Here is a 26862-nt window from a genome sequence, read left to right on the forward strand (position 1 = left end):
AAGATTCTCCCACCTTAGCCTCCTAAGTAGCTGGGACTACAGGTACACAGCACCACACTCAGTTAATTAATTTATTTTTTTTTTTAGTGGAGAAGAGGTCTCACTAAGTTGCCTGGATTGGTCTTGAACTCCTGGGCCTGAGCTATTCTCCCGCCTTGGCCTCCCAAAGTATTGGGATTACAGGTGTGAGCCACTGTGCCGTCCCCTTTACTTTTATGATTTCATGTTTGACATTTAGGTTTCTATTCATCTGGGATTGATTTTGGAATAAGGAGTGAGGTAGCAATATAACATAAATGGTTTTCCCAAATGGAAAATGATGTGTAGCCTGTTGTCTTGATACTATTTACTGAACAGCGCTTTTTTCTTCTTTGATTTGAAATGCCAACTTTAAAAGTATTAATTCACATATACTTGGGTCTATATCTGGATTTTTTTTTCATATTGGTTTATGTGTCTATTTCTCAGTCTACGATGCTTTGTTAACCAGAAGTCAGCATTCAATTTTATAGGGTCTTCAATATAAATACTACTAAATTTGACATAGGTAACTCTTGAAAGTTAGAACACAGGAAAGGGAGGGTAGAGTCCCTTCATGTCTGAGAAACTAGATGTTAATTCAGGAGGAAATATCAAAAAATTGATTTTTTAAACCAAGGCTTCCTGAATATTTTTTGTTGATAAGGCAAATAAACATTAAATGTCTGATTTTAACCATTAGTTCTGTTGATTTTTGGCTGAATGAAAACATCAAAGTTTGAAACTATGACTTTATGTTTAACTTGTTTATTTTCTTATATTTCTCACAGGTCATATATTTACAAAACTATCAAGACCAGGAACTTGCAACCCTGAGGGACTCTCTCTAGGTATGCAGCGTCTTCCTCACACAAGGTTAGCAGCTGCTAGGATACTAATGCTCAGGGCTTTCAGTCTTATCAGTGATTATCTCAATAGAAACTCGAATATATTTTGCTTTCTTCTTTTTGTTTTTTTTTGAGACAGAGTTTCGCTCTTATTGCCCAGGCTGGAGTGCGATGGCGTAGTCTTGGCTCATCGCGACCTCCTCCTTCTGGGTTCATGCAATTCTCCTACCTCAGCCTCCTGAGTAGCTGGGATTACAGGCATGTGCTACCACGCCTGGCTAATTTGTATTTTTAGTAGAGATGGGGTTTCTCCATGTTGGTCAGGCTGGTCTCAAACTCCTGACCTCAGGTGATCCGCCTCGGCCTCCAAAAGTGCTGGGATTACAGGCATGGGCCACCATGCCCGGCCACAGCTCTCCATTGTTCTTTCTAACCAGGGATCGGAAGTGTGGAATGCTTTTGCCTTGAAATGTTTTTATTCCAGGAAGAAGGCACAATTTTAAACACAAAATGTACTTGTTTTAGCTCTGTGCTCCCAAACTTCCAAAGGGAAGATCTTTTATAAATTTGCTGGATTCTCTGTGGGTTTGTGTTTATTAATTCCCACCATTTGCAAAGTATTTTGTGGTGGCATAAATATCGTTTTAAAACAGGAAGTTAGCTTTTGTCATTAGTCTGAAATCAAGTGTTTCAGAAGAAATGAAAAGGCTTCAGCCAGAGAAGAATTTAACATGACAAAAGTCACAACAGGAAATTAGGTGACTCTGGCTTGGCCTCTCCATTCACAACTTTTGGGCATGTTCATTCATTTTGCCCGTCTCTTAAATACCTACTTTATGCTCGGCCTCATCTAATACTCTAGTGTACGCCAGTCAAACTGCAAGGACTCTGTTAATACACAGCCTCCTCATGTACAAAGGTGGGGAAAAGAGGCATTATTTTCACTGTTATACAAATATTCTGATGTGTAAATGAACCATCATTCATGTATTCATTCTCCTGATGATAGACAACATTTTGGGTTGTTTCCAGTTCTTTTCTATCGCAGACAATGCTGCAATGAACAATCTTGCACAACCCCGTGGTGCACATGTACAAGAGTTTCACTAAGGCAGCAGTCCTCAAAATGTGATCCAGGGACCCTCAAGGGTCCCCAAGGCCCTTTCAGAGGGTCCACATGAGCAAAACTATTTTCTTTTTCTCTTTCTTTTTTTTTTTTTTTTTTTTTGAGACATAGTCTTACTGTCGCCCAGGCTGGAGTGCAGTGGCACAATCTGGACTCACTGCAAGATCCTGGGTTCAAGCGATTCTCCTGCCTCAGCCTCCCGAGTAGCTGGGATTACGGATGCACGCCACTATGCCCAGCTAATTTTTGTATTTTTAGTAGAGACTGTGTTTCACCATGTTTGCCAAGCAGGTCTCAAGCTCCTGACCTCAGGTGATCTACCCTCCGTGGCCTTCCAAAGTGCTAGGATCACAGGTGCGAGCTACCACTCCCAGCCACAAAACTATTTTCATAATACTTTTCACTCTCATCCTGTCAGGCGTATGCTGTGGAGTTTTCTGGAGGCTGTATGACACATCCACAATTATCTAAAAAGGCTATTAAAATACTCCTACCTCTTCTAATTACGTATCTGGGTGAGGCTGGAATTTTCTCATATACTTCAACCAAAACAACATATTGCAACACTTGAATACAAATAGAGATTCTAGCTATCTTTTAGTAAGCCAGACAATAAAGAGACTGTAAAATATGAAACAATGCCTCTCACAATGCCTCTCATCTCCCTAAATTTTAACATAAATATATTTTTTTTCATAAAATGTGTTAACATCCATTGAGTTTATTTTTATTTTAAAGGTGATTAATAATATCTTAACTTTTTTCAGTTTGAATTTCTAATACTGTAAATATAAATAAATATAGCCCACATGAACAAAAGCTATTTGGGGTCCTTGATAATTATTATCAGTGCAGTGGCAGGATCACAGCTCACTGCAGTCTCCACCTCCTGGAATCAAGCAATCCTCCCAAAGTGCTAGGATTGCAGGCATGAGCCACTGTGCCCATCCTGATAGTTTTTAAGGGTATAAGAGTCCTAAAACCAAAAAATATGAGAAGTAGTGCCCTAGGGTATATAACCAGGAGTCGTATGACGTAGGGGCATATTCATCTTTAAATGGTAACTCTGATAACCACTGATGATTAAGTTCAGTTTGGCGTCATTTATATAGAGCCCCCAAAACAGCACAACTAAACTTTATACAGCTCAGAAATGCATGCATATTTACTAAAACTGAAAAAAAAATAGAAGGCAAGGTTAAGCTCAAAATGTAGGATAGTGGTTACCTTTCATGGAGAGGCAGGGGGATGGAGGGAGAAGGGGTAGATTGGACTGGTTCTTAGGTACAGCGTTTAGTACTGTGCTTTATAACTTACAGATATGCTGCATTTTCTTTCATATGTGTTCAATACTACGTACTGTTTTATTTACTAAAAATAAGAAAGAAACAGTTTCTGCCCACAAGAGGTTCCCTGTCTGGTGATTGTGAGTGGAAATCATATTCCTCTTCCCTCTGAGTTTCAGCTCATTGAGAAACTGACCAGCAATCAGATAAGCTGAAAGTCCAGGCTCTGTTATCTGCAAAGCTGGATTAGAGAATGTAGAGGCCAGTGGTTTTCTCCTCCTTGCCTACCTGATCCAGTTGGTCCTGTGCAAACCAGGGAGTCCCCTGCTGACCTCTCCCCAGGTGGCAGGATCTGTCTGGTGGAGGAGGAGACCCAAAGTTATGCAGGCGTTAGGGGATGGCACCTGTGAGATTAGAACCCAGATCTATCCTCCTCCAAGGGTGATGGCTTTGGCTGACCCTTCTGGGCCTCAGTTTCCCTTCTGTAAAAAGGGAATCACATATTACAGATGTGTCATGAGCACTAATTGCATATCTTAGCACAGGGGTTGGCTTTCCTCCTTCCCTTCAAGTGCAAGCTCAGGCTACACCCCTAGGATGACTGTACCCACCTCTCTGAGTCTGACTGTTCTCAGTCACTTTCAGGGACGGGATCTATCCAGAGAGGGCAATACTATGACTCATGTCACAAGTGACACAGCTCATTCCACATCATTCATTCTCCCATGTTTCCAGTGCTTACATCTTATCTCCTCACTGAGAAACTGTAGGGGAACTCCCCTCCCTCCCTCTCCTTCCTTCCTCCATTTATGCTGGGTCACTCGCAGGCTCCCTGCAGAGACTCACACTCTGGGACTTGAATCAAAGCCAGTCATTTACCCCAGGCAGCAGCTATGAGAAACCAGGTGGACTCTCCAAGCAACGAGCTAAGAGAAACACCCCCAAACCACCAGAATGGGCCCTCACACTGTGCCCTCCTCCTCCCAGACACCAGACAAAGGTAGGCTCAGCTGGGTTGCATTTAAGAGGCTGATGGCCCTGATCTGCAAGCCTGGTTTAGAACCTGCCCATTCAATTTGGTTTTGATTCTATTCAATTAGATTTAATTCCTTTCAACAATGAAGTGTCAGGTGCTGGGCAAGGCCAGTGTGTTTAAACCTCTGGGCCCAGAAAACAACTTTGCCAGTGACAATTCCAGAAGTGGAGTCTAATTCAAAGGTATTTTAACTGGGACAAGGAATGGAAAGAGAGGGAACTGCAGGCTACGTAGGTTTTGTCATGATTGAGGAATCAAGTTCTCGGCTCCTCCCACTGAGGCCTCCAAGCCTCACCAGGGAGATGGGGGATTCGCATCAAAGAGGCCAAGGCCACAGAGGGCTGGTCGCCCCTCGGTGTAGCTTGGAAACCTGTGTGTGCTGTGGAGCGTGAGCAGGAAAACCAAGGGAAAAAGAGCACGTCATGAGGGGAGAGACAGTTAAAGCTGTCCCTTTTAGTATCCTCCCTATTGGAAAATTCCAATTCTGACGTTCCAGTTCTTCTTTTTTTTTTTTTTTTTTTTGAGACAGTTTCGCTCTTGTTGCCCAGGCTGGAGTGTGCAATGGCGTGATCTCAGCTCACTGCAACTGCTGTCTCCCCAGTTCAAGTGATTCTCCTGCCTCAGCCTCCCAAGTAGCTGGGATTACTGGCATGTGCCACCATGCCCGGCTAATTTTTGTATTTTTAGTAGAGACGAGGTCTCACCATGTTGGTCAGGCTGGTCTCAAACTCCTGACCTCAGGTGATCCACCCTCCTCGACCTCCCAAAGTACTGGGATTACAGGCGTGAGTCACCTCTTGCCTGGCCTCCAGTACATTTCTAATACATTGAAAAAATTTCCATCTATTTTGAGGGAGCAAGTCTGATCACAAGACAGTAGGAAGAGGTATCAAAGTGAGCGGGTGAGAATGAAACAAGTTACCCTAACTAGTAAATTGCAGGAGACACTGTACATGTCAGCCAGACCTCTAAAGAGACAAAACAAGATCAAGACAAAAAAACCCAGCAGATCTGAAGGTTTACATTCTTGCAACCACAAATAGGAAGTGAGCTCAGAGCCCAGTGGGAGTTTAACAAAATAAAGTTCAAAGTGGAGGCTGCTCTGTGCATATTCCACCCCTGGTTGCCCTGGCAATGAAACATCTGCCTTACAGTAATGAAATCATATTGAGAAGAAACCCACAAGCGCAAGAGAGCATCTTTGCCTGCAGACTTGCTGTTGATGTTGCATCTGCCTGCAGCCACCACTGCTTTACTCACTGACAAGGAACCTAGCGGGAAACCCCAGAAACCCAGGCCTGGGAGGTCTCAGGAGCGTCACCTCCTGGAGGCCTGCTCAAGAGGGTTGGCCTCAGAGACCTGCACTCAGGAGGGGTCAGAGACAGTAGAACCTGAGGTCCACTCCTTGGCTAGCTAATTAATTCTTGAGCATGTCATGGAGAAGGTAAAATGAGTAAGATGAGATCCCTGTCCTTGAGGGGCAGAGAGAGTAGCGGTGTATGTATATAATTAGTTGTGATAGAAGGCCGAGTTGAGAGGGCAAACAGAGTCCTACAGAAACTCTTTTCCTCTTCATTATTATTATTATTATATTGAGACGGAGTCTCACTCTGTTGCCCAGGCTGGAGTGCAGTGACGCGATCTCAGCTCACTACAACCTCTGCCTCCTACATTCAAATGATTCTACTGCCTCAGCCTCCTGAGTAGCTGGGATTACAGGCGTGCACTACCACATCCGGCTGATTTTTGTATTTTTAGTAGAGACTTGGTTTCACCATGTTGGCCAGGTGGTCTTAAACTCTTGACCTCAAGCGATCCGCCCGCCTCAGCCTCACAAAGTGCGGGGATTACAGACAACCATCGTGCCCAGCCTTCTTTTTCTTATATAGGTCATGTTTTTATGGAAAGAAACTTAGCAAGGATGGGCCGGGCGCGGTGGCTCAAGCCTGTAATCCCAGCACTTTGGGAGGCCGAGACGGGCGGATCACGAGGTCAGGAGATCGAGACCATCCTGGCTAACATGGTGAAACCCCGTCTCTACTAAAAAAAAAAATACAAAAAACTAGCCAGGCGAGGTGGCGGGCGCCTGTAGTCCCAGCTACTCGGGAGGCTGAGGCAGGAGAATGGCGTAAACCCAGGAGGCGGAGCTTGCAGTGAGCTGAGATCCAGCCACTACACTCCAGCCTGGGCAACAGAGCTAGACTCCGTCTCGAAAAACAAAAAAAAAAAAAAAAACAGAAACTTAGCAAGGATGAAAATAAGCAAACAGAAAAAATGAAAATCACTCCAAATCGCATCAGCCAGAGAGAACCACCATTAACATGTTAATGTTACCATTAAAGGTATATCTTTTCAAATGTTTTCTTATGCAGATAGATGCATATGTTAAAATATATATTTGTTCTGTCTATATAAACATTTTTTCTGAAACAAGATTATATTATATATAGCATTTTACCTTTTGGCATCTAAAAATATACCATAAGTATATTTTCAAGGAACACATATATACAACTGGCGCCGACATATTTAATATCTGCACTGCTTCCATTATTTGACCTTGAAATAACTTAGCCAATCAAAGTGGAGAGATGGGAGGTTGCTGTCCTTTCCCTCAAGTCGAGTGACGGGGTTCCGACGGCAACACACATTGTGGTGCGCAGAGCCCGCGCTGGTGTCGAATCCCGCTTAAGAAATCTCAAGGGCATGCAGTCTGGCTGGTAGCTGATGGACAGGATAAAGGGCAGAAGCTGTGCTGGGATCAGCCAGCACTCCCAGGGTTGCCAGAGCCCAGGATTTGCAAGCATTTCCCAAGGACCACAGGCCCAGGGAAACGGGTTGCTTGGTGATCAACATAAAGGTTACAGCAGAACGGAGCTTGCACTTTATTTTGATACTAATGAGCGTCCATTGGGAGGCTGAGGAGGGAGATAGTTCTCTTAGAGCCTGGCGGTAGATGAATGTCACTGTGTGTAAGACACCTGGAAGGAGGGAGACAGGAGAGCAGGAAATCAGTTCAGAGGCTGTTATCAAAGTCTGAAGAGAGACATTTCCTCCTTCCACAGGAGTTACAGAATCTGGGCTCAAGTCCAACCTCTCCCACTGATGAACTTGAATCAGTCCCTTCACTTTCCTGAGCCTTAATAGCTCACCAGTAACATGGGCATGAAAACAACCTCAACGAGGTATGAACATGTTTCACAACTTGATAGAAGTGGTGGTTGTACAATATTATGAATGTACTAAATGCCACTGGATTTTATACTTTAAAATGGTTAATTCTATGTTATGTGGATTTCTCCTCAGTTAAAAAACAGAATAGTCTGTAGGGTTGTTGTGAGGATTAAGTGAATCTGGTGGGTTTGTTTGAATAGTCACTCTTTTTCTTTCTTTCTTTTTTTTTTTTTTTTTGAGACAGAGTTTCACTCTTGCTGTCCAGGCTGGAGTGCAGTGGCGCAATCTTGGCTCACTGCAACCTCCACCTCCCTGGTTCAAGTGCTTCTCCTGCCTCAGCCTCCCAAGTAGCTAGGATTACAGATGCCTGCCACCGCCCCTGGCTAATTTTATATTTTTGGTAGAGACAGGGTTTCACCATGTTGGCCAGGCTGGTCTTGAACTCCTAACCTCAAGTGATCCACCAGCCGCGGCCTCCCAAAGTGCTGGGATCACAGGTGTGAACCACTGCGACTGGCCTTTTTTTTTTTTTTTTTTTTTTGAGACAGGGTCTGGCTGTGTTGCCCAGGCTGGAGTGCAGTGGTGTGATCTAGGCTCACAGCAACCTCTGCCTCCTGGGTTCTAGTGATTCTCCTGCCTCACCCTCCCAAATAACTGGGATTACAGATGCATGCCAATTTTGGTGTTTTTAGTAGAGATGGGGTTTCACCTTGTTGGCCAGGTTGGTCTCTAATTCCTGACCTCAAGTGACCAGTCCACCTTGGCCTCCCAAAGTGCTGGGATTACAGGCATGAGTCACTGCAATTAGCCTGAATAATCACTCTTTTTTTTTTTTTTTTTTTGACAGAGTCTCACTCTGTCGCCCAGGCTGGAGTGCAATGGCGCCTTCTTGGCTCACTGCAACCTTCACCTCTCAGGTTCAAGCAATTCTCCTGCTTCAGCCTCCCGAGTAGCTGGGATTATAGGTGCCTGCCACCACGCCCAGTTGATTTTTTGTATTTTTAGTAGAGACGGGTTTTCACCATGTTGGCCAGGCTGGTCTCGAACTCCTGACCTCATGATTTGCTCGCCTCAGCCTCCCAAAGTGCTGGGATTACAGGCGTGTACCGCCGTGCCTGGCCCCGAATAGTCACTCTTATGTGAGCAAATGTGAAACTGCCTTTCCATCTGGCTCCTGGCCACAGCCTCATCCCAGTGCTGGTGAGAAGAGGGAGGGTCTCCACCTGCTTCAGTCAGGAGTCCACTGAAGAGACAGTATCCCCATGGGTGCTGTACAACGTGTCCTAGAGCAGCATTCAACCTGGCTCCCACCATAGAGGACACCAGAGGGGGAAGCCACATCTGTGCTGGTGTCGGTGTGGGCGGGAGGACTAGAATCCCTCCTTCCAAAGCTCCTTCAGTGCTGGCTCAGCCGAGTGACCACCCAGGCTGCCTGAAGGTTCTTGCCTCCCCAGACCCCCAGCACCCAGCTAATGCCTCTGCTTTCTTTTGAGGGTCCCTCCCCATGTCCTTCCTGCTCCTGGTCTTCCAGCTCTTAGGGAGAAGCCATTCTGCTGAATTCCAATCCAGAACTTGCTTTCTCACTCACCACTAGTTAAGAGATGCATGTAAATCTCCTCTCCCCGACCTCATGCTCAATATGTCATTGATTCCAGGCTAACATTTTCTTTCACTGACTCATGAGGACAGATGACATCTGTCATTGATGGCTCCTCCCTCTTCTATCCCTGGTCTGTCATGGTTATCACATGATGAACTCTAGGAAAATAGTCATTGAGGAAAAATGGATGGCAGAGAACGAGGAAAAAGAGACTTTCTTAACATTTGTTCCCAAGCCAGACCATGTCAGCTAAAAGCACACCCAGTAGCCCTTTGCTTGCCAGCACTTTAGACATCTGGCTTTTCTGGAGGGAGCTATTGCAGGAAGACAGATGTAAAAAAGTTAGGGCTTTTCAGACTGCAGTGGAAAAGGAAAAGGCCAAGAGGCCAGTCTCAAGCCTCTGCCTTCCTCCTAAAGCTAAAAGTGCCCATCACGCAGAAATGGCACAGCAGAAGAAATGGCAGTGACCTCCTCGTTTCGGCATGAAGAGCTTCTACCCATGCTTCTGGGAAGCTTTGCCCATCCCCCACAAGGAGATGTTAGGACTCCCTCCTTTGTGCTCCTCAAGGGGTTGTGCCAAGGCTCCATGCGATGTCAGGTGTGGAAGAGCAGAATGCTCCGCACAGGGCCCTTCCTCTCTCCCCTGCGGAAATGTTTCCATGAGGGTCGCTGGACATCATGCGGGTATGTGAATTGACAGTCTAAGCTATGAAACACCGTGTTAAAAATAATACTCATCTGGCTGTGTGTAGTCAGTTACTTGTACCTATACCTGAGCTGTGAACTCTTTGAAAACAAGAATATTTGTTTATTTTTTTTTTTAAAAAAGGAGGCTGGGCGCAGTGGCTCACACCTGTAATCCTAATACTTTGGGAGTCCGAGGCAGGCGGATCACAAGGACAGAAGATCGAGACCATCCTGGCCAACATGGTGAAACCCCATCTCTACTAAAAATACAAAAATTAGCCAGGCGTGATGGTTCACGCTACCCGGGAGGCTGAGGCAGGAGAATCACTTAAACCTGGTAGGCAGAGGTTGCAGTGAGCCGAGATCGTGCCACTGCACTCCAGCCTGGGTGACAAGAGCAAAACTCTGTCTCAAAAAAAAAATAAAAGGAGCGTCAACACCTAGCACAATGCTGGGCACAAAGCACACACTGACGGACACGGAGGGCGGGGGGACTGTCTTCATGCAGACCCACACCTGGGCAGGAGGGCTGGCACCTGGCTCTTTAGAGCAGCCTTGGCTAGCTTTGCCGGAGTCAAGGCCCCTGGCTGGCTGCTCATCTTCCCTTGTAGATGACTGTTGTCCTGCTTGCTTTGACCTGCTCCTAGCAGCTCTTGCTACCAACTCTACAGACTCCTGGCACCTCCCATCTGTTCACCCAGCATTCAAGCATGACCTGTTTCCTCAGTTCCTCCTACCACCCCCTACCGGCTTCTCTAACTGGACTAGTCCTTGCTTCCCCAGCACTGATCGCTGTATGACTGACACACGGTGTCTTAGCAAGCCAGGACAATCAATGGATATCCCATTATGGAGACCATCAATGCTATGGACTGCTGGGCGAGCGGTAGAAGAGAGAATATGGGGATACCTGGGTTCAAATCCTGGTTCTGCCACTAGCTAGTTGTGTGACCCTTACCAGTTGCTGAACTTCAAATCTCAGTCTTCTCATCTGTATATGGGTATTAAGATGAAAAAACCCAAACCCTATCTCATAGGGTTACTGTGAAGGGTAAACACTATGGCACACATTAAGTCTCTGGCCTTGTGCCCGACACTTGGCAGATTCTCAATAAGTGTTTGTTCTTTTCCCTTCCTTTTTTCCACCAAGATCTCTTCCAAGTCTAAAAGTCCACGAGCCTTTGAAACATATGTTCCCTTGTCAAACTATAACTTGGAAAGGTCAACAAGCTGCTAGAAAGTTTATCTTTCCCAGAGCAGCAAGGATCCCAGGTGACAGAAGCAGCCTGTGTGTCCCATATTACCCTGGAAAAGATCTCTCATTCCCTCTCCAAAGTCCAACTAATGAAGAGAGGGTGTTGTAGGCAATCAGAGTTCATAAACCACACTTGACTAAGCAGATGAAAGCAGGTTCAGTCTGCAGAGAAGCTGTGAGTGAACAGAAAGCCCAGAGAGGCCTGGGAATGCCCCCTGGGGTTCAGAGAGAGAGCAGTGACCTGAGAGTAGATGTGTCTGTAAACAACTGGGAGCAAATGGCTTAGCCAGGAATCCTCTGTGCTGGGTCAGGGAGGAGCCTGCAGCCTCCCACACAGACTCCCATGGAAACAGATAGGCAGAGGTGAGGGCAGCATTCACCCCGGCCCTCTTCTTCAGGCAGGTGAAATGGGTCGATTTTGGAGATGTCAAAATGAACAGAAAGAGGAGGAGCAGGAGGCAGTAGTGTCATCTTCTGTTAAGAGCAGTGGTTCTCAGAGCAAGGTCCCAGGGCTAGCTGCAACACAAGCAAATCTGGGGTTGCCAGAAATGCAGATTAGCAGGCCCTGCCTTAGACCTAATGAATCAGAAACTCTGAGACTCAGACCCCGCAACCTGCATTCTATTAACACAGACTCTGATGCACACTAAAGTTTGAGATCCATTGACCAGATGCTTTCGTTCAAAAATGGGAAACTTCCTTCCTATTTTGAAGTGGTGGGAGATGGCACGACAATGGAATGGTCATAACCTTTAGAGACAAGATCTAAATTCAGATCCTGGCTCTGCCCCTACGTGGCAGTATGATCTTGGACAAATCCATCCACCTCCCTGCACTCTGATTTCCTCACGTGTAAGATGTCTACCTTGCAGGGTGTGGTTAGGTTTAGAGAGAATGTAAGGGAAGCACTTTTCAGAGTGCGTGGCACGAAGTGGGTGCTCTCCATCACCACCGTCATCATAACCACGATAGCTGTGGACAAGCCCCCGGGTGAGTAAGAGCTGCATGCATTTAGGGAAAATTGCCAGGCCACATGGGACCCATCTTGCTTTCTGAGTGTTTAACATGTTGCTCAGAATGGTATTTGATGCCATGTATCACCTGGCTCCATCTTCATGAAGCTAGGAACCTAAAGACTTAAAGATAATACTTCCTTTTCAAACTTGATGAGGAACACATCTCTATCTAATTTGGACATACCAAGTGAAACCCCAGTTAGAAAAACCACTCTCATTATAATATGACCTCAGTGTTTTCTCACCCTACCCTTTTCCCTGTTCCTTTTGGGTAAATCTCTTAAGCACACAGTAGCAATGGGCAAATATTTATTGAGTGTCAAATGAGTGGATTGGCTCAATTTGACTTTAAAATGCCCTGCTGTTGTGCAATACGAAGAACCAAATTCATGGTTGGGCCTTTAGCCTCCTAAGCTGGAAACATGATGGGACTGACCACAGCACCCACGTGGGTAACACATAAAAATCTCGGGGAATCCGACACTGAGGGGGCTGTATGAGACCAAGTTGGCCAGCACAGGTCATGTAGGTGATGGTCTGAATTTACAATGAGATAGCTATGGCCATTAGTCCCTGATAAAGGCCCATGCTCCAATAAAGTTCAAAAGAGGTGGACACTGGACACACGTCCACTTCCCCACCTTCTTTTTATTATTATTATTATTATTTGAGACGGAGTCTCGCTCTGTCACCCAGGCTGGAGTGCAGTGGTGCGACCTCGGCTTACTGCAAGCTCCGCCTCCCGGGTTCAAACGATTCTCCTACCTCAGCCTCCCGAGTAGCTTGGACTACAGGCATGTGCCACCACACTTGGCTAATTTTTGTATTTTTAGTAGAGACGGGGTTTCACCATGTTGGCCAGGCTAGTCTTGAACTCCTGACCTCAGGTGATCCACCCGCCTTGGCCTCCCGAAGTGCTGGGATTACAGGCATGAGCCACTGCGCCCAGCCCACTTCCCCACCTTCCAAACCAGCTAGGGGTTTGCCCTTGCTGACCAGTCACTTGGTCCCATGGCCTCTGCAATGCAGAACAAACTGGAACCAGTGCACCAAAAATGTCCTGCCAGTTTGCCTTCTAGGGGTGTGAATGTACATACTGCCCTTCTAGTTCTGGCCCGATGGGCTTAATTAATTCAAGCCCTCAGCATCTTCTTTTACCTCCAGATGTCTCGATAGTCTCCTGGGCCTCCCTGACTCCTATCCTGCTCATCTCTACTCATCCTCCTCACTTTCTACAACATCTAGCCCATCATGCCCACCCCCTGCTTACAAGATGAAGTCCCAATGCCTTGGCAGGGCATTCAAGGTCCTTTGCAATTTTGCCACAGCCTACATATCCATCTTTACTGCCCATATCCAGTGCCTCAGCCACAACTGCCTCCTGCCTGTTAGTGCCCTGCTCACTCATACTTACTGGCCACTGAATGAAAGGCCCTTCCTCCTGTTGTCTGCCTGGAGGATTGTGGCACCTTTCCAGAACCTGCCCAAATGCAGCTTTCTGTGAAATGGGCCACCATCCCCTGGTGGCTTAGAGACAGGGCCTTGGTGTGTTGGTTAGGCTGGAATACAGTGGCTATTCACAGGTGTGATCGTAGCTCACTGCAAGCCTAGAATTTCTAATTGCAAGTAATCCTCCTGCCTCAGTCTCCCAAGTAGCTGGGATTACAGGCATGTGCCACCACGCCTGGCTAATTTTTGTATTTTTAGTAGAGATGGGGTTCTGCCATGTTGGCCAGGCTGGTCTCAAACTCTTGACCTCAGGTGATCTGCCTACCTCAGCCTCCCAAAGTGCTGGGATTACAAGCATGAGCCACCATGCTGCTTCCCTTCCTTCCCTTCCTTTCCCTTCTCTTCCCCTTCCCTTCCCTTCTCTTCCCCTTCCCCTTCCCCTTCCCTCCCCTCCCCTTNAGTTCTCTCCCTCAGCCTCCCAAGTAGCTGGGATTACAGGTGCCCGCCACCTCGCCCGGCTAGTTTTTTGTATTTTTTAGTAGAGACGGGGTTTCACTGGGTTAGCCAGGATGGTCTCGATCTCCTGACCTCGTGATCTGCCCATCTCGGCCTCCCAAAGTGCTGGGATTACAGGCTTGAACCACCGTGCCCGGCCTCTGTGAGTCTTAAATGAGAAGTGACCACAGAGCTAGGCATGTGGGAGGGGCTCTGTAGGTGTTTATTCCTCACCTCCCAACATTCCAAGTACTCAGCTACCATGATGCCAGGATGAATCAGATGGAGTCTCTCTTTGACCTTGAGAAGGGTTTCATGGGCCAGGAAAGGACTCAGACAGATCAACAAATCAGCCACGTGACCCATGTTATCATCACGGGAAATGAAACAAATTGACATCACATACCTCCTGACATGACACACTGAGATGAACAGAGCGTTACCTCTGGGATAGTTCTGCCAAATTAGTACAACACAAATTTCACAATTTGTGAAATCAGAATAAGATCTATGGATTAGATAAAATAGTTGGTACCAAAGTTAATTTCCTAATTTTGATGATTACCTATACTTATCTAAGAGAATGTCCTTGGTTTTACAAAGCATATACACTAAAGGAGTAGAGGGGAGTAATGTCTGTAAAGTAACTCACAAGCAGTTCAGAAAAAGTAAAATTATGATTCTAGATACAGTACATAGAAAGACAGGTAGGGGCGACCAGGCGCAGTGACTCACATCTATAATCCCAGCACTTTGGGAGGCCAAGGCAGGTGGAAAATGGTGTAAACCTGGGAGGCAGAGCTTGCAGTGAGCTGAGATCCGGCCACTGCACTCCAGCCCCGATGACAGAGCGAGACTCATCTCAAAAAAAAAAAAAAAAAAAAAAGAAACAGAAAAAAAAAAAAACAAACCAAAAAAAAAAAAAAAAAAAAAAAAGACTCACAGAGACCGTATAATTTAATCCTCATTTTACAGGTGTGCTCAATGAAGATAAATTATTTGCCTAAAAGCCCTTGACTGGTAAGTAGCAGATCCAGACTGAAATCCAGGTCTCTCTGCCACTTCCCATAACACTATTTCCCTGGAACTAATACACCTAGTCAACATCACGTAATGCTTTGAATGAATATTTTAAAATATTAAACAGAAAATCTAACACCAAGATGACCAAGAAACTTAACACCTTTCTATAACAGCAAGGATTCACTTTTTCCTTCCTTTTTATTCATTTATCCCTTCAACAAATATTTATGGTGGGCTTACTATGTACCAGATGGTGTTATAGATAATAGGGATATAATAGTGAATAAACAGCTTACATTCTAAGTACTAGAAAACCCAACTAAGGTCATTTCAAAAAGAAAAAGGCTAGCATTAGAGTAGCTTCAAGGTTGGTTAATTTAGTGACTCAAAGGTGTCATGGCTAAGGTTTGGGTTCTCTGAGACTCTTTCAGTCTTCTCCGTCAGGCAACAAGGTGTTTGCTTTCGTTTTAAGCAAGACATCCTCAAAGGAAACACAGGGGATGTTCCTGTCGTTGTTGCTTTATATTAGCAAAGAAAGTCTTGCTAGAATCCTCCTGGCTGACTTCCCTTCCACCCCATTGCCAGAACTACGTCATCAGCCCATGCCTAAATCCATACTTGGCACGAGGATTGAGCCACATGCCTGGCTTAGGCCCTCTGCACTCACACCCCCACCCCACTCCAGACCACCTCTGAGCTCAACCTTCCCCAAAACATTTGGTCATCAGAAGAGTAGGCAAGTGAACAAAATTGCAACTTTTTTTTTTTTTTGAGACAGAGTCTCACTCTGTCGCCCAGGCTGGAGTGCAGTAGCGCAATTTCGGCTCACTGCAAGCTCCGCCTCCTGGGTTCACACTATTCTCCTGCCTCAGCCTCTCAAGTAGCTGGGACTACAGGTGGGTGCCACCACGCCTGGCTAATTTTTTGTATTTTTAGTAGAGATAGGGTTTTACCGTATTAGCCAGGATGGTCTCGATCTCCTGACCTTGTGATCCGCCTGCCTCAGCCTCCCAAAGTGCTGGGATTACAGGCGTGAGCCACCACGCCCGCCCTGCAACTTTCTTTTAGGAAGGAAAGGGGGAAAAGGTTGTTAAATAGGCTACTGACAAAATTTTTCAGATCTCCCTCCTAGTTTGCCAAATATTTAGATTCTGTGGCTTCTCAGAAACTCTTGTTTATGCAAATATAAATTTGCCTCACTGCTATTCCTTGTATTAAGTTCTGCTTTTTTTACTTATCGTTCAGTCACATAATGTCTTTCTCTATATATTCCTATATCTTGTCCCATTCCAAAATAAGGTCGCTTTTCCATGAGTATACAGAATCTTAGCCAGGGGAGGTTTAAAAGTATTTAATAGCTAGTACTAAGATGTTCATTGACCACTGCTTCATGTGGGATCCTGGAGGCTGCTGGGCCAGGCATTTACTATTTAATGGCTGGATCAGGGGATGTTCAGGAGGATCCCAGTGGAGGGGCAAAGGAGGCTTGGAGGACACTCCGGCCATACTATTTACCAGCTGATATGAAAGTATTTGTTTTAACAACTTGTATAACAGTCCCCCTGTGACAGGCTGGATGTCGGTGCTAATCTGCATAATGGCCATTTCCAGTGTGAGTATAATGACCACAGCACGATTTTCCCAGCTTCTGCCCCATGTTCGGGCATCTGGGCTATCTCCAGTTTTAACTGCAATATCAAGCTCAGTTCTGCACAAGTCTATATGTGCTTTTGTTTCACTTTTATATTTTATAAACTTATTTATAAATATGTATTTCATATTGTTTCCTTGGAACATATTTCCCAAAGTGGTATTCCAAGGTCAAAGGGTCTGATCAATTTTATAATTTGACATAGTGATTTTAAAAGCATTTAACCATGGGTTCAGAAACATCCTTGCCCATGTTTTCACAGACTCCTGTTGCTGGAGAGCTGGCAGGCAGTACGGTATGGTGGAAGGAGGGTGGGTGTTGGAGTAAGGAGAGCTGGGCTCGGGTCTGGGCAGTGTTTCTGTACTAGGAGTTGGGGACTTGGCAGTGTCTTAACCTCTGTGAAACTTGGTTTCCCCAACTGTGAAATGTGAAACGGGGGAGGTGCCATCTCTCCCAGCATCAGGCACAGCAGGCATCAGTTCCTGATCTTGGCCTGAGGCCCTGGCCATCCTTGTCACACCCTCACCCTGGCCCGCCTTTGTGGAAGGTAGGCTGAGTAACTTGAACAAGTAACTGTCAAAGTGTCAAGGAAGGTGTGGGTTCTGCACCATAAGGAGGGGTGTAGACTGCCATCTTCTGGTGCAAAGTGTTAGTGTCCAGATGATTTAGGGATCAAGCTACTCCCCCTTGTGTCCCTGTGAAGATCTGCCCCCACGGGGGAAGCTACAAGAGAAGAAGGGGGAGGTTCTCCCAACACAGGCTGGCCCTAGAGTCTGGTACTTTAAGGTGATGTCCTCCTTCTGCCAGTGACACTGAGAGAGAGGAAGATGCTGGGTTTTGAAAGGCTGCTTGTAAATGAAGGTGCTTTTGGAGACTGTGGAGGTGATGGCAGAAGGTATCTTCGCGAAAACAGGAGGTCTCTATCAGCGATTTATTAAACGGGTTCAGAGAGGCTGACAGCAGTGGTCAATCAGTCCACAAATATTTACAGAGCGCCAACCATGTGGCAGACACATGCTCTAGCAAACGCTGTTGAAGGAGACAGGCAGGGTTCCCGCTCTCATTGTCTAGTGGGAAACTTTGGTGATAAGGTTTGTTCTTTTTTAACTGATATGCTTTCTTTTATTTAGTTGGAGATAAACAGAAAATTAAAAGTAATTTAAACCATAATATTTTGCCTCTCAAACACTACAGCCACTTTTATTTCAATACCTTCCAGCCCTCGCAGCTGTATATGCACACTTTTAGCAGAGCTATGATCATAATGCATATGTGATCCTGAAGTTTGTTGTATTTGACTGATAATAAACATCTCTACATTGCTATCAATCTTCATAATTATCCTTATCGCTATGTAAGAGGCAAATGTGTGGCTGTATCAAAATCTATATAGCAATTCCCTCAAGTTTAGACTTTTTTGTTTTGTTTTGTTTTTGAGATGGAGTCTCGCTGTGTCGCCCAGGCTGGAGTTCAGTAGTGCGATCTCGGCTCACTGCAACCTCTGCCTCCCGGTTCAAGCTATTATCCTGCCTCAGCCTCCTGAGTAGCTGGGACAACAGGAGCCTGCCATCACCCCTGGCTAATTTTTGTATTTTTAGTAGAGACGAGGTTTCACCATGTTGGCCAGGCTGGTCTCGAACTCCTGACCTCAGGTGATCTTCCCGCTTTGGCCTCCCAAAGTGCTGAGATTACAGGCATGAGCCACTGTGTTGGCCTCTTTATGCAGATTTTTATTCCATTACTTCTGAATAATCATGGATATAGTTCTTCCTATGTGTTTCCATATTAGTTCCCAAAGGAACTATTACTAATTTCCAATGCCACCAATATTATGTCAGTAAATCAAATTTGCTGCAATATCAAGCACATTGAATATCATTGCTTTAAGGCATTTTGAAAATATTTTTAAATAGAGTCCCAAATTTGCTTTCTGCAGCATATCTTTGGATGCCAGTAGGCAGGTTCTTTTTTTTCCCCCACGTGTGCTATTTATAATTGCTCTTGTGTGAATGCCTGTTTATATTGTGGTTAAAAATATAAACAGTTGAATGAGTTGAATGAGTCCCTTGTTTGATGGCTTTTCTTAAGGGAGAAAAGCAATAGAAGATTGCATTATTGTAGCCCAGAGGGTCAGAATGGCACATAGGGTGTTACTCATTGGGTTAATAACTCTGTCTGGAATCTTCCCAAGAAAACTCAGCTGTTCCAGGATCTAGAGTGCAAGTCTCTTCTGCTGCCCATAACTGCTAAGCGAGAAAAGTGATTCTATAACACCCTTGGTGTGCTTGATTCAGTCATGGAAATGACATTATTTCTCAGTGTTTATGAAAAAGAGTTGGACACCAGCCTAGGTTACAATAATGCAAATGAAAAGTATGCAATTGGAGTGTTGTTTCCTAGTGACTTGGAAAAATGCATGGCATCCTTGAGTGTCTCAGTTGGAAGAAGGCCTCTTCAGATACAGCCCAACCCAGAGAAGTGAAGTGACTTGCGGAAGCTCACACAGCAAGCCAGAGGAGGACTAAACCCCTAGCTGGTGTCTATTTTAAATGAACCTGTGATTCTCTCCTTCCAGGCTTCCTCTCCTCTCCATTCCTTCTTCTCCCACCCATGGCCTGCCTCCTCCCAGCCTGCATAATTACCAAAGCACGCTCTGGGAGTGCCTTCTGCCTTGGGAGTAGGTTCCTACACACTGTCCAACAAGACCTCTGGGCCCTTCTCTCTGGGAATTCAAAGTACTGTGCCACACAGTGTTCTGTGCAGTAGCTAAAATATTTTGCCAGAGCACAAGATCTTCTCCTCAAAGAAGACTGCGGATGTTAGAAGTTGGGCCTGTGTGAGGGTGGGAGATCTTGACTTTGTCAGGAAGGCTTTTATGGGCAAGGTGACTCACGCCTGTAATCCCAGCACTTTCTGAGGCGGAGGCAGATAGATCACCTGAGGTCAGGAGTTCGAGACCAGCCTGACCAACATGATGAAACCCTGTCTTTACTAAAATTACAAAATTAGCCAGGCATGGTGGCGCATGCCTATAATCCTAGTTACTTGCGAGGCTGAGGCAGGAGAATCACTTGAACCCGGGAGGTGGAGGTTGCAGTGAGCTGAGATCATGCCACTGCACTCCATCCTAGGCAACAAGAGTGAAACTACGTCAAAAAAAAAAAAAAAAAAAAAAACCCACCAGCAAACACCTCACTACTATTTTCTGGGATGATTAGATGGAGAAAAGAACATTTGATTAACACTAACCATGTAGTAGGCACTACCTCCCTTAATTTTCTAAAATCACCTATGAAGTCAGAGATTTGGAAGTGGAGGTTCAGAGAGATTAGGGAACTTGATCGGCTCCCACAGCTATGGTGTTACTAATCCACTGCTTCTGGAAAGGCTGATCAGAATCACCAGGGGCGGGGGGAGTTTCAGACTGGTGTTCACATATGTTTCCTAGTGAGAACAGCTGCACCCTATGGTACTCAAGGTAGGATTTGTGTGCCAGGACACCACCCCACAGACGTCCTGGTCTGGACAAGTGTCAACAAACTGATGAGGTATAGCAAGAGTTAGAAATCCATATAGAGGGTTTGTGGCAAAGCCAAAGAAAATAGCATCTGGAAAAGTTCCTTCGGGAAGAAAAAAAATAGAAAAATCCTAAAGATTGGGACAAGGGGAGCATAACTCAAGGCCAGAGAAGGGAGAGGCTTGGTGGGTGGGAGGGTACAAGGGGGCAGGGCCCAGGACAGGCTGACATGTTCCCAGGAAGGATGCTGGGAGGTGGGAGGATGTGGCAGGGCTTGGGACAGGGAGGAGGCACCTGGGCAGAATCTCTGTCTACCACACTTGGAACAGGCAGGCAGCAGCTGTGCTAGGAGGAGCACTTGACCAGGAGGTTTAAGATGCAGTTCTGGCTGTGTAGCCTCAGACAAGTCACATTAGCTGTGACTTGCTTTCTTTCTCATTAAAAACAGGCATAATCTTCTCTGCCTGCCTCTCAGTGGGATTATGGGAACTGACTGAGTTAACTCATATAAAAGTGTTTCATAAACTGTGAAACACTATACAAATGTCACAGAAGGATTATTAGATACAGCAGTAAGTTCTAATTCATTATTATTCAGAATTCCAGCAACTTGGCTTGTTCTTGGCTGTGTTTTATTGACAAGGCAGCATCTGATGCCCATTGAGATTCTGCTCATTAAAGCCTGGCACAGAGTGAGGCCTCCGTGTTAGCAGCCCTCCCCGCCCCAGCTCGTTTGTCCTATGTTCGTACACCCTCAGTCCAACTAGGATGGATCTCAGCTACGTAGAAACATCTCTGATAGTGGTCTGACTGCCCTTGAAAAAAGCTTAACTCTCATTCTCAAAAAAAGCTTTTGGTGAAAACTTTATTCATACAAGAATATATATATATAATAATATATATATAATGTGTAAGTACAGTTTAAGGAATAATAAAACAAAACACACACTAAACTTTGGAAAAAATAACTACCAGTGCCTGCAAAGCTCCTATTGTCCTTCCCTGATGCATTCTCTTCACTCTCCTATCCTTGATTTTGGATTGATCTTTCTCTTGCTTTTTATTTTTTGAGATAGGGTCTCACTCTGTCACCCAGGCTGGAGTGCAGTGCGGTGATCATGGCTCATTGCACCCTCGATCTCCCGGGCTCAACTGATCCTCCCACTTCAGCCTCCCAGGTGGCTGGGACCACAGGCACGTGCCACCACAGCTGTGTACTTTTTTTTGTTTTTAGAGATGCAGTTTCACTATGTTACCCAGGGAGGTCCCAAACTCCTGGGGTCAGGCAATCCCGCCTCAGCCTCCCAAAGTGCTGGGATTACAGGTGTGAGCCACTGCGTTCAGCCTCTCTTACTTTTAGAAAGAGCTTTCCCTCCTATATATTATCCTTAGTTTTTCTTGCCTCTGAACTTTGATCAAGGGGATCATACTCTAAGTATTCTTTTATAACTTGCTTTTTGCATCTGTGATCTCTGTATGTTGATGCGCACAGCTGTAGTTTATTCATTTCACAGCTAGATAGTTTCCACTATGGGAATGTGTTAGAATTTATTCCTCCTACAGCAAATGGACATTTGACTTGTTTCCAATTTGGGACTCTTTTAAACCATGCTTGTTTATGTCTCCTATTGCCTATACATGAGAGTTAGTATTTATCTAGAAGTGGGATTACTGAGTCATAAGGTATGCATGTCTTACATTTTATCAGATAAGGCCAAACTGTTCCAAGTGGTTGTACCAATCCACTCTCCCACCAACCATGTATGAGAATGCTCATCGTTCTACATCCCTGCCCCTGCTTGATATTGCCTGTGTTTTAAATTTCTGCCAGCCTGGTGGCTGTGGAATTGTATCTAATTTTTATTTTAGTTTGCATTTCCCTTATTACTAAGGAGGCTGAGCATTTTTTCATATGTTGGTGGTCTTTTTGTATTTCCTCATCCCTGAAATGCCTGTTCATGTCTTTTCCCCATTGAAAAAATTAAATTGTTCATTCTTATTGATTTGTCGAAGTTTTAAAAATAGATTCCGGACAGGAGTTCTTTGCCTGTTGTATGTGTTACAGTGATCCAGTCCAGTCTCCTGGCTTGTCTTCTCCCTCTCTGTATCATGTTTTTTATGACTAGAAGTTCTTAATTTTAGTGCAGTCGCCCTTCCTGTTTTCCTTGCACTTTTGGTGTCTTAAGTGATTTTTTTTACTCGAGGCCCTAAAGACAGTCTGGATTTTCTTCTGAAAGTTTCAACATTCCAAATATCTTTCTTGGGACTGCTCTGCCTATTGAGCTACTGAATCTTTCCACAAAACGCTTCTGCAAGCCGGAGGTTATTTCTATTCCAGTGGGCCTCCTCTCTGCACAGAGGGCCCCCGAGTTCTGCCAAGTGCCCAGAGAAAGACTCCATTCACAGGGCGGGCTGCTCTCCGTGGCCACGTGTGTCCCGCGCTCTCTGCCGGCCGCGGGCCCCTAGGAGGCGCCTTTGCTCCAGGCCTGGAGCTCCCTCCCGGGGCTCCTCTTGCACCCGGCTCCTGCCCCGGGGGCCCTTCCTTCCTGCAGACGGCGGGGGCGGCATCTCCTCTGCGGGGAGCCAGGATATCTGCATGGGGCCACCGCCCTTGGGCCTCAGTAGCCTCGTCCTGCCCCTGACCCGCTGGGGCTGGGCCTCTCTTCCCATTCCTGCTCCCTCAGTTTCAAACCCTCTGCTTTCAAACCTACCCTTTCACTTCCTGCTCGGACGCCTTTCTTGGAATCCTCTTGATTCCTCCCTTCTTATCTTTAAGGGAGGCCCAGCAGTAACATTATTTTATGGGTCAGATGCTGCTGAGGGTTCAACTTACCCCAAACTGTTGCAGCATGTAACTGACGAAACTGCAGGCTCCCCAAAGGGTCAGACACTAGGGAGCCACAAAAGGTACAAAACCGAAGGGGCCACCGCATGTTTCAATGTTTGATTTTGCCTGACGTTTTCCGCTCCATCGGTTAAGAGTTGGCTCCACGGTTTCCTCTTTCCTCAGTTTCCTTATCCGGTAAGACTGAGTTAATAATCACTACCTTCCCGTTTTTGTAAGAATGAAGTAAGATAACTTGGGTAAGGCTCATGGTGCCTGGCACATAATAGGGATCCACAAATATTAGTTTCCCTTTGTCTTAGTTTGAGACCTCAAAATACACAGCCAGAGGCCGAGCTTAGGCACATAACGCTTTTTTGGTTGGCTTCATATCTCAGGGAAGCAAGAGTGGAGGAAAAAGAGAAATGAGGCAGTCAGGCAGGAAGCAGATTTAGGGTGGTGTGGAGGGGCCGGAGCAGGTCAGGGGCCATGCGGGGTTTCCCTGGAGAGGCTGCATGGAGAACCTGGAGGAGAGGAGAGCACTCTACCTGACGGTGCCTGACCACTTCCTATCTTTCATTAGTCAAAGTTCACCTTGTGGGAGGTTGAGTCCCCTGCATTCTAGGCTGTTTCCCTCGGAGCCCTCTGGAGGACTTCTCGGGAAGCCAGACCTGCCTCAGGTCTGGCTGCAGTGGGAGGGATGGAAGCCGCACCACACCCTGACCCTTGTCCTTAGGGGAACCCGAGGCAACCAGTGGCATTAGCAGATGTGGTGATGGTGGTGGCTGTTAGGAATCCATGATCTCAGGAACAGTGTGAGTTACCAATAGGACCACTCTGGCCAAGAAGCAGGGTGAGGGGCCCAGATGCAGGATGGGAAAGGCAAGTGAGCCGAGTGGACCTGTGGCATGAGTAGACTGCATTGGGCACACCTGTCACTTTTGTGTTCATGCAAGCTCTGCTTCGCAGGACATCTAACATCAGGAACATTCACATTCATCAAATACCAATAGGGGTACAGAGATGAATGAAGCAGGCATGCGGTCTGTGGTTTTATGCACTAAACAAATACTGTGTTTCAGAAGGATGGGGTGTTTTTGCTCATATCATTGTCCAGTGCAGGTCAGTTGTTCTCCTGAGTGGCTCTCCTCCATGCGGTGACTCGGGGATCCCGGCTGCCTTCATCTTCTGAAACCATCATCTATACCATCCCAGTCACTTTGAAAGGGGCAGAGAGGATTGACGGCTCTCATGAGAACTTTTAAGGGCCACATCACTTCTGCCTACATTGTCTTTGTTAGAATTCAAGTTCAAACCCAATCTAACAGCAAAGGAGTCCAGGAAAAGTTTTCCTTTGTGTCTAGGAGGAGGAAACATCATAGGAAAACACAACATTGTCTCTACCACAGAATAGAGAGAAGTTAAGGTATGACCTCTGTCTCAGAGGACCTCAGGATCTAGCTGGGGAGAAAGAGCAACTCGAAGGAAAAGTTGAATAACAAAACATGATTGCAAATGCTTTGTCAACAGTATTCTGAAAATAGCAATAATAACGATAATAATAAACAGGCCGGGCACAGTGGCTCATGCCCGTAATCTCACCACTTTAGGAGGCTGAGGTGAGAGGATTTCTTGAGTCCAGAAGTTCGAGGCCAGTCTGGACAACATGGTAAAATCCCGTCTCTACAAAAATACAAAAATTAGCCGGACATGACAGCAGGTGCCTGTAATCCCAGATACTCGGGAAGCTGAGGCAGGAGAATTGCTTGAACCCGGGAGGCAGAGGTTGCAGTGAGCTGAGATTGCATCGTTGCACTCCAGCCTGGGTGACAGAGTGAGACTCTGTCCCTCCCCCTCTCCCTACCAAAATACTGTAAGAGTTCACATGACCAAGAGTGAATCAGAATGGTTGGATAAGGGTTTATGGAGAAGGTGGAACTCAAATTGGGTTTCAAAGGACTGGCAAGATTTAGCCATAGAATAGGAACTATTCTGCAGGTGGGGGAAGAAGCATAAACCAATGGTCACACTGGAGAAGGCAGGAAAGAGTTAATCCTGGTTAAGTGCAGGCACTAAGGAGTCCTCTTGATTGCTGGCCAGGGAGGAGGTTCCTATGGAGGGACTGGGGCGGAGTAAGGGAGGGCTGGACAAGAGTCAGAGAGGTTTTCTAGCAATTTGCCTCCCTTCCCTGTGCTGAAGTATTTCACTGTTTTAACAACCAGAATGACTTCATCAGTGTATATAGGCTGAACACCTGCCCTGTGTTAAAGACTTACGGTGGCTGAGGATGGAAAGAAAGGTTGGAACTAAATTGTGATAGACTGTGAGTGCCCGCATGTTTGAGATTTCCAAAACAGAGATGAACATCATTTATTTTCACAAAGCTTAGAGACACCTCCTCCCAATAATAACCAATAATAAACAAATGGTTACATAGAAATAAATGACAGTGCATTCCTGATAGGATACTCTGTAATCATTAAAATCCAACTTCTGAAGACTTTTAATGACAGAATAAGTGAAAACATAAAACTATAGAGTATAAGATCAATGTAGCAAAGAAGAAATATAAAAATATCAAAACTAAAAGAATAAACATCTAACTGGAAATAGTGGTTATTTTTTAAATTGACAAAAATTGTGTATATCAGTAACATGTTGTTTTGAAATATGTATAATTAGTGGTTATTTTGAATGGTAGTACTATCATTGATGTTTCTTTTCATCAAGTTTTTTTTGTGTTTTGACTTTTTCTATAATGAAAACATTACTTTTATAGTGAAAATATATAATAAATGTTATTCCTCAAAAGCAAAGTATAAACATGTGGAGTTTGGTACGGTGGCTGCCATTGCCATTGTTTTATTCTTTCTTGCAGGTGAATCCCATTCTCATTTTTGCAGGATCTGAGAGCTGGGTGCCTACATGATGCAGTCCACAGTGGCTGAGCACCTTCTGCCCCTGGGATCTCAGACTCTGCCTGCCACAGAGCAGAGGACTGGAAAACCCCTCCCACTTGCTGTCATCATTCCTGAAAGGTCTTCAGGTGTGCCTGTAATTCCAGGAATTCTCGGAGTGAATAGCTACACTAGAAAAGCACATAACTACCATGAACATAAGATGTGGGAGTGCCAAGGATTGACCATAGAACTATAGACAGTGGATCACAGCTAGATATAACTTCTCATTTTGTAGATGAGAGACCTGAGGCCCAGAAAGAGGAAGGCACTTGCCCATGGCCATACAGTGAGTTAGTGAGACTTGAGCCCAGGTCTCCAGGGTTCTGTGCTCTACTAGTCGCAAGCTGTTAGGCAATTGGCTTTCCTGGGTTCTGGTCAAATTCATTTTTTTGCCTACTCTGCTGCATCTACACAGTCAGATGTGATTTGGGTTAAAGTTCATTGAATCATGTCTATTTCTCATCTGTTCAGTTTTGTGGCTCCCTGGGTCTCTTTGACTAACTTTGAGAACTTCTGTTCTTGTTGAATCCAATATGGTATCAATACATGGTGAAAATATTATCTGCAAACAGTCTGGCACTTCCTCAAAAAGTTAAACATAGAGGTACCATATGACCCAGCAGTTCTCCTCCTAAGCATATACCCAAGAGAACCAAAAATGTGTTCACACAAAATATGCACTCATATATTCAGCAGCATTATCCATAATAGTCAAGAAGTGGAAACACTCTAAATGTCTATCAACTGATGAATGGATAAAGAAAATGTGCTATGTCCATACCACGAGATATTATGTGGCAATAGAAAGGAACGAAGTATTGATCCATGCTACAATACAGATGAACCTTGAAAACATTATGCTGAGTGAAAGAAGGCAGTCACTAAAGACCACAGATC

At 45.4% G+C, this 26862-nt stretch overlaps 1 long non-coding RNA gene across 1 annotated transcript; it reads left to right on the forward strand.

Annotated features, from left to right (window-relative positions):
• On the forward strand, nucleotides 1-26846 carry LOC108523145 (uncharacterized). The gene is made up of 3 exons (XR_001883721.1): nucleotides 1-42; nucleotides 810-894; nucleotides 25884-26846. It is a non-coding gene; the product is annotated as an uncharacterized LOC108523145 (long non-coding RNA).
• The last annotated feature ends 16 nt before the right edge of the window (nucleotides 26847-26862 follow it).

This window comes from Rhinopithecus bieti, unplaced genomic scaffold, assembly GCF_001698545.2.
Source record: "Rhinopithecus bieti isolate Rb0 unplaced genomic scaffold, ASM169854v2 scaffold_72467, whole genome shotgun sequence".
Taxonomy (NCBI): Eukaryota; Metazoa; Chordata; class Mammalia; order Primates; family Cercopithecidae; genus Rhinopithecus; species Rhinopithecus bieti.